An 8721-nucleotide genomic window follows, 5' to 3' on the forward strand; every position below is an offset into this window, starting at 1 on the left:
TATTGTCAGAGAAATCTTCACTGCTTGTGTTTATTAAGGACCTGCTGTGTGATCAGCACTGTGTAGTTTAACTGCACTTCCACCACCAACCCCTTACAATCATATCACTCTTCTGTTTTACAAAGAGGACCCTGCTCTTTGTTCAGCCTGTTCTACTTCAAGGAAGTGGTGTTTTTAATTGTCACACTTTGTACCCGGCCAGGGGCACAAGAAGGTATCTTTGCTGAGGGTGAAGCGGCTGGGTTAGGATTCTTTCTGTGTGGCTGGGCTCTGGTAATTCATCTGATTTCCCCTGTCATTCTTGCTGTGTCTCCTGCTTTTCCCAAAAGTCTATGAGTGACCCCGACCCAGAAACCCTGCCAATTTCAACATAGTTCTTGCGTACTCACTGGTCAGTGGTTCCTGTTTAACAAGTTTTTCAGAATAGTTCACTGTTTGCAAAGAAGTCCACATTTGATGAGTTTATGTTTACTTTAAAACAGTTTGGGGGATTGCCACTGTTCTTGCTTGCCACTAGAAGTAGATGGTGAGAGCCTACTGCTGTAGCTTTAAAAGACGACTCAAGTGACAGAATTCAAGAAGAGGGCTTTATTATTACTATTATTAAGGGAAAATGATAGTAAAAAGGGGAAAGGGGAGGAGGGAGACCGGCCTCTGGGGACAGGAGCATGGGAGAGAGGAAAGAAAGGAGAGAGAGGAGAGAGAGAGAGAGAGAGAGAGAGAGAGAGAGAGAGAGAGAGAGAGATGGGAGGTGGGTAGGACCCTTTTAAAAGCAAACATAGTGAATAGGTACATACAGGTGGAGCTCTTAGTGGCTGCAGCCGAGGGCATATCTTGTCAGGACCCCAAGGACAGGCCAGTACAAATGCCTAAATACTAAAACTTACCACTGAAGATACCACATTTCCCTTTTGGGGCTTAGAGGAATCGATCGAGGACTTAACTGGAGGCTTCCTCCCTGATGGATAGCTTTCATAGTGCCAGAACATGCTAAGCAGGCTGGGGGTGGGGGTTGTCACCAACAGTCTTACTCAGCTGCAGACCACATGTGGTATACTGCCAACATGCCAGGCATGATATACACACTGGTGGAGTAGGGGCCCAAGTGTCATGGGGCCACCAGTTACTTTATGATTAGATTTAAGACCTTTCTACAGGAGATAAGTCATTCCTGCTGCTGTAAACCTGGTCATAAGCCCATGGCTGGGCTCTCAGAGTCCCTAATGGGGACACTATTGCTGTTGTTTTGCTCAATTGAGTTCTTCTTTTTTATTTTCATTGTTGAGAAGCATACATTGGTATCATAGTTCTGTCACTCAGCCATACAACTAGGAAGGAGTTGCTGGCTAGCTAGGGTGCAAGGGCAATCCCCTCTCATTCCCTTCCCTTGCTGAAGCTCAGATGACCTCCTTGGGCTAGGAGTAGATCTAGAAAGAAAACTGAGGCCCTCCTACTGGTACCGTGGAGCACCCACCAAGACCACACTTCCTCCCTGGTTTTCAAGGGTACATTAACATAACATGATACTTTCTAAAAGCCACCCGAAAATAGGGGTGCCTCAATCTGCTTGGTCTACAGATTTGTCAGAGTGAGAGGATGCTGTCTGGGATGTTTCCCTCCACAAGCTCCAGTCGGAGATAACCCCATTCAGGTAAGAGCTTCGGTTCATGACTAAATGATGTCTTGTGTCTTCTCCTGGAGGGCGGGGTCTGCAGCAGCTCCTTGCTGCATACATGCTTTTATAGATGGCTGACAGACATGGGCTGTGCCACAAAGCCTGTCACAGCTGGGCAATGGCAGTAAAATGTGGGTGGATGGGCAAGGGATGAGTAGAAGGACAGGGTGACGCCCTTTCTGGAAGGCTCCCGCGCCTCCCGTTTGACACGAGGACCATTTAGACTCATAGGTGAAAGGAGAGAAAAGTCTCAGCACTTTTCCTAGCTTATGTAGAGGATGCACTTTCTTTTGGTCCCTCTTTCCCCACCTATGGTTTCAGGGGTACAGGGAACCGACTAGGCTCCAGCCCAGGCTTCCAGGTCTACTCCTGAGCCCAGAGCATCTGCTTGCTGTGTTCTTTCTCACCTGGCATATGCCTCCTGCCAGGGCAGCCATTGACTGACTCTAGCACAAACACAGGGACAGCAATCCTGCCACAAGCCCCATCTCTGTGTGCCTGGGTACTGTGACAGTTACCAATTCAAATGGGGTCACATTAAAATGACCAAAGAATCCACAGTGGCCTAGACTCCCAAAGGGTATGAAAATGGAAGGGGCTGAGAGGGACCTCAGAGGAAAGAGCAGTTGCCTCCCAGGAGTTCAGGGGAGTCAGGCAGAACCTCTGCCCCCAAACCCCAAGCTCCCAGCTGCACACCTGCACCCTTTATTGTGGGAATGCTATATAGGGCAGTTCCCCACCCTACAACACCCCCAAACCTTTGTGTTTGTTGGGGTTGAAAGAGCAAGCCCAGAAAGCAGACACGTCTGTTACCCTAGTCAGTTCCCAGCCTCCTCCAAGAGTCCGGGCCATCTCAGCTCATTCTCTCCTCTCTGTCCTTTCTAGTTAGCTCTACCCCACTGACCTGTCACCTTCAAGGCTCACACTATCGTCTTGAGCACTGCTTAACCCTGCACAGCACCCACACATGAGTGCACAATAAATATATCAACATCAAACAGCAAATAGGGGTTTGGTCCTTGCTACATGAGAGCTCAAATTAGGTTTGAATTTTTTTGAGACAGGGTCTCATGTAGCTCAGGACGGCCTTGAACTTGGAGGATGGCAGGCTAATAGGCTTAGACTAACCTCAGCCTGTTTACAGAGAGCTCTGTTTTTCTTTTCTTTTTCTTCTCTGTGTTGAACCTATAGCTTCATACATGGTAGTCATGTACTCTGCCAATAAGCTGTATCCTTAACATCAGAAAACTTTAAAAATTGGTCTTGACAAATGTAACAGGATTCTACTTGTAGAAGATACCCAGAGGTCAAATTGATGGAAACAAAAAACACAACAGAGAGATGAGAACCACAAGTTAGTGTTTAATGAGTTTGAGTTTGTAGTTTCTGCTTAGGAAGTTAGAAAAGTTATGAGATCCTGCCTCAGGGGGAAAAAAAAGTAGGCAGCATTCCCGGGGAACCATGCCTGAGGTGGTGGTCCTTTGGCCTTTGACCACACACACATACACACACACACACACACAAACCCACACATAAAAGTGTGCATACCACACACACACACACACACACACACACACACACACACACACACACACAGAGAGAGAGAGAGAGAGAGAGAGAGAGAGAGAGAGAGAGAGAGAGAGAGAGAACCAAAAGACCCCCAACTTCTGTGGATGAAGAGTGGCCAAGTTCATGGACACAGAAAACAGAATAGTGGTTTCTGAGGCTGGGGTAGGGACTGAATGATGTGTTTAGTGAGTCCCGAGTTCCTGCTTAAGACAGTGAAGAGGTGAGAGCTGCACATGGAGGGGGCGGGGCTTAATGCCACTGTGCTGCTTGTGTGTGTTTAAATACAAATACAAACACTACATAACTCCTGAATTGTGTGGCAACCTATGAACACAGCCAGGCAAGGGGTGAAAACAGTGCTAGACCTCAGTGTCTGACTGTGAAGGCCCGAGGGAGGAGGAGTATGGCTCTGTCACAGGCACAGCTCCCTGGCAAGACAACAGGCTTCTTTTCCTTTTTTTTTTCTTCCTTTTATATACATTATTTCTTCTTGTGAATTATCTTTTAATTTTGAAGTTTCTTTAAAAATAGTCATGGCAAAATTCAGGCATGGTGGTGAGAGCCATAATCCCAGGACTGGCCGGTGGAGGCAGGAGGATCAGAAATTCAAGGTCACCTATGGTTACAGAACAAGTTTAAGGCCACCCTGGGACCCTGTCTCAAAAGAAAAAGCAATTGTAATAATACACATTGTATATTACTTGGAGAAGTTTAGGAATAGAAGCAAAAGAGCTTATGTTTTAAAAACATTTTCACATCATCATAACCACGTTGGATGGATGTGTTTATAAAATATACCACAAACACTTTCCAACTCTGTACATGTTTTCACAGTTCTGATCCTTGATGCTAATGTTCAGAGTTGTGTTGGCTGGTCCTCTTGGGAAGCACTTCAGTTGCTGCCCATGCTCATCTCTGAGCATCCCTCCTTGCTGACTCTAAGATTTCACCCGCTAGAGCAGACGGAATTATAATTTGTGGCATACAGGGTCTTACCCCACCACCACCAGGACACACACACACACACACACACACACACACACACACACACACACACACACACACACACCAAAACCAAACAAGCAAAAACAGTTTTATGTATCCCAGACTGGTTCTAACTCACTATGCAGCCAAAGATGATCTCCGACTCCCGAGCCTCCTGCCGAGCACAGGTGAGCAACGCCCCACCAGGCCTGTTTTTCCGTTGGATTATTTGGAGTTTGTTGCTGAGTTGGTTGAGTTCTTACTGCTTTGGATATCAATCCCTTGCTGGATGCGCTGCAGCTATTTTCTCCCGTTCTGCAGACTGCTTCATCACTGTTTCCATTGCTGTCAAAAGCTAACTTGTTTGAAACAATTCGTCACTTTTTGTTTTTGTTGCCTATGTTCAGGGGAGGGGGATAATATTCAAAAAATATTTCCCCATTTTTGTACTACAGATTTTTGTTTATTTTTATTTTATTTGTGTGTGTGTGTGTGTGTGTGTGTGTGTGTGTGTTGCACATGTATGTGTAAACGTGCCATAGCACCTGTGAGGAGTCCAGAAAACAACTTTGTGGAGTCGGTTCTCTTCCACCTTTTCATGGGTCCTGGGAATCGAACCCAGTTCATCAGGCTTGTGCAGCAAGCCCCTCTACCTGGTCAGCCATCTCTCTGGTCCCAAGTCACAGCTTTTTAGTATCTGATTTCAGATTTGCTTTCTGAGCCACCACTACTCCCCTGTACAGTGTCATCTTCCCCATGCCGTGTTGGGGGGGTCATCTTTCCAGCACCAATACAACTTCATGTAAGATTGTCACATCTCTTTCCCCCAGTTTTCAAATGACCAAGTATGCTGAGGAATAGGTTTCCTTCTGGCATTTTCATGTTTGTATCATCTTCACATTACCCATTACCCCCTTTTTGCCCCCTCTCAAACATCATCAGTGTTCCTTCCTTTTTCCTTATAGACCCCGTTCCATTTTCTTTTCTTCTTTTTTTTTTTTTTTCTTTTGGTTTTTTGAGACAGGGTTTCTCTGTGGCTTTGGAGGCTGTCCTGGAACTAGCTCTTGTATACTAGGCTGGTCTCGAACTCACAGAGATCTGCCTGTCGCTGCTTCCCGAGTGCTGGGATTAAAGGCGTGTGCCACCACCGCCCGCCTCCATTTTTGTGTTACATATTTCATTTTTAAAACTATAGATTCTATATATGAGCACAAACATATGGTGCCATCTTCCTGAGTCAGGCTTATTCTTTTTAGCACAATGGTCCCCAGGTTTATCCATTTTCCCATGAATGGTGTCACTTACTCTCCTTTCCGACTGTGTACATAGCTATTGAAAATAGCACCACAATATACATTTCTGGTTGCATTGAGGTACTTTTTTCAGGAATATACCCAGGTGTGGTGACACTGAAGTCACCTGGCAGTTCAATTGTTCTTGTTTGGAGAAATCTCCATACTGATTTCCATAGTGGCTGTCAGCTTCTCTTTCTATTAATAATATGTAATAGGGGCTTCTTTCTTCCATATTCTGGCCAGCACTTGCCTGTTTTCTTTTGTCAGTCTTTAAATTATATTTATTTATTCACTGTGTGTGTGTGCATGCATGTGTGTTTTTATGTGTGTATGCGCGCGTGTGTGTGTGTGTGTGTGTGTGTGTGTGTGTGTGTGTACATACAGACAGCCCAACAGCCCACATGTGGAGGTCAGAGGATGACCTGTGGGAGTTGGCTCTCCCAATCTATCATGTGGTCCCAGGGTTGGAACATCAGGCTTGACAGCAAGCGCCTCTATTGACTGAGCCTTCTTACCTGCCCTTGTTTTCCCTTTTTCTTTTCCATTCCCTTTTTGTTTTCTTTCCTTCCTTTATTCTTTTTCTTTCCTTTGTGTGTGTGTGTGTGTGTGTGTGTGTGTGTGTGTGTGTGTGTATGTGTTCGTGTGTGCTTCTTGAGGAAGAGTCTCTCTATGTAACCCTTGATGTCCTGGCACTCACTGTATTCACTATGTCAACCAAGCTGGCCTCAAACTCAGAAATCTGCCTGCATCTCACAATTTGGGATTAAAGGCGTGCATCACCATGCCTGACCCTTGTTTTCTTAGTGAACTTCACAGTGACAAGTAAGATGGAGTCTTAATAGAGCTTTGGTGGGATTTCCGGATAGGTTGCCAAAATCTTAACAGTGTGCATTTCCCAGATGAACGCCCTTTAATTTGAACACACAGACTCATGTTTACAGACCTGAAATAGAGCATGTATGTTATATTCTACTTGGCAAGAACTCAAAACCTGGGACCCCAAAGTGCTGCCTGTGCTGTGCTGTGCTGTGCTGTGCTGAGGGACAGATCAGGGCACAATGACTCGAGGTATACAATTGTGCAGAGTTGCTGAGCCTGATATCAGAAAGGCAAGGGCTCTGACCCAAGCCAAGGGACAGAGCCTGAAGCAGCGCCCAACTCAGCACCAGCCTTCCCGTGGGGACAGAGCAGGAAAAGCCCAAAGGAAGGTCAGGGGACAGGGGGAAGAGGTTTCTGAAGCCCAGCCAGTCAAGGACTCACCATTTGCAGAGAGCTGTGTAGGGGGTGGGGTGGGGGCTACCACTGTCACCCATGGCTGAGCTAGGGGCTTGCTAAAAGTGAAACCGAGTTTTGGAGGGTTCTGGAGGCGTTTGCTGCAGGAGTGTAGATGTTCCACTCCGGGGTCCACACTAGCTTCAAAACAGCGCCTCTGTTTGCTTTCAGCTTCTGAGGCCCCTTGGTTGTCTCTGCTACTTCTAGATGTTTCTGAGGTTACAGCAGGCCACAGTGTGTTCCAGCCTAGGCAGAGGCAGTATGAAACCCAATGTGAGCTGAGAGAGAGAGAGAGAGAGAGAGAGAGAGAGAGAGAGAGAGAGAGAGATCCACTCAGAAGTGAAGACCAGAGTTCGGATCTCCAAAAAAACTCACATAAATGTTGGGTGGGCCGTGTGCCCTGACTGTGATAACAGAGGCAGGATCCTCAGCAAGACCTATCTCAAGAGTCAAAGATGATTCCTGACTTCAACCACACACACACACACACACACACACACACACACACACACACACACTGGGGGACAAAGGGAAACAATAGACATGAATGTTCTGGCCAGTGGTGGCTCTCACCTTTAATCTCAGCACTAGAGAGGCAGAGACAGGCTGATCTCTGAGTTAGAGGCCAGCCTGGTTACAGAGCAAGTTCCAGGACAGCCAAAGCTATACAGAGAAACCTTGTCTCCAAAAACAAAACAAAAAAGACATGAAAGCATAAATCACGGAGGTATATTGAAATGTCACTACACTGGGGATTTTGTTTCAAGTATATAGCATGGCTGGGGCTATAGCTGGGTAGCTCAAAGCATGCATGGAGCCCCAGATTCCATACCCCAGGGCTGTTTTAAGCAATGCTGGGCATGCAACACATAAGCGCTCTACCAACTGAACTATAGCCCCAGACTCATTCTTTTTTAAAAGAATCTTTTTTAAAATTAATTTATTTTTATTTTATTTACATTGGTGTTTTGCCTGTGTGCATGTCTCTGTGAACGTGTTGGAACCCCTGGAACTGGAATTACAGACAGCTGTGAGCTTCCATGTGGTGCTGGGAATTGAACCTGAGTCCTCTGGAAGAGCAGCCAGTGCTGTTAACCACTGAGCCATCTCTCCAGTCTCCCCCCACACACTCATCATTAAGTCTTTGTGTTAATTTTTGTTTGAAACAAACCTTCACTGAGTTGTCCAAACTGGTTCTGAGCTCACTCTATAAAGCAGGCAGGCCTTCAACTTGCCACCGTTCTGCCTCCCTTAGAGCTGGGATGGCACCATCAAACCCAGATGAAATATTCTTGAATCCAAATAGAAGGGGCCATCTTTGTACAGTCCACACTGAAATTCACCTTGATTCAGCATGGTATTAAAGCTGAGTACGACCCTGTAGTCACCAGACCTCTGGTATGTCTTTGAGAATATGGCCCTGTGGTGGCCATACTTCTGGGTGTGTCTTTGAGACTGTTCCCAAAGACATTTGGCTGAGGAGGGAGACCCACTCTAAATCTGCACCAACATCTGAACTGAATAAAAGATGTGAACTGGGCACCATGTTCCTTCCCTCTCTGCCTCCTACTGCAGACTCCTTCCAGCTCCCATGACTCGGACTTCCCCACGGTGATGGACTGTAACTGTGTGCAAAAACACACCTTTCCTTAAGGTGCCTTTATCAGGTGTTTTATCATAACAGCAAGAAAGGCGACTAAGAAAGAGCCAAAAGAAGACAAAAAAGACCCTTTCCAGCCTGCACGCACCAGCCCTCCATTGGGAAAGTCAGAGTTTGTGGTTTTTCTCTTCTAAGGAAAAGTTAGAAGAACTGGGTCCCCCGAATGTTCTATTCCCATAAGGGAAGTATTTCAATATCATTGCTTGGAAATGACACACATTTATTAAGAGAGCTTATAGCTTTTTCAGAAATCAACAGCTCCAATA

This window comes from Cricetulus griseus, chromosome 8, assembly GCF_003668045.3.
Source record: "Cricetulus griseus strain 17A/GY chromosome 8, alternate assembly CriGri-PICRH-1.0, whole genome shotgun sequence".
In the NCBI taxonomy this organism is placed as follows: Eukaryota; Metazoa; Chordata; class Mammalia; order Rodentia; family Cricetidae; genus Cricetulus; species Cricetulus griseus.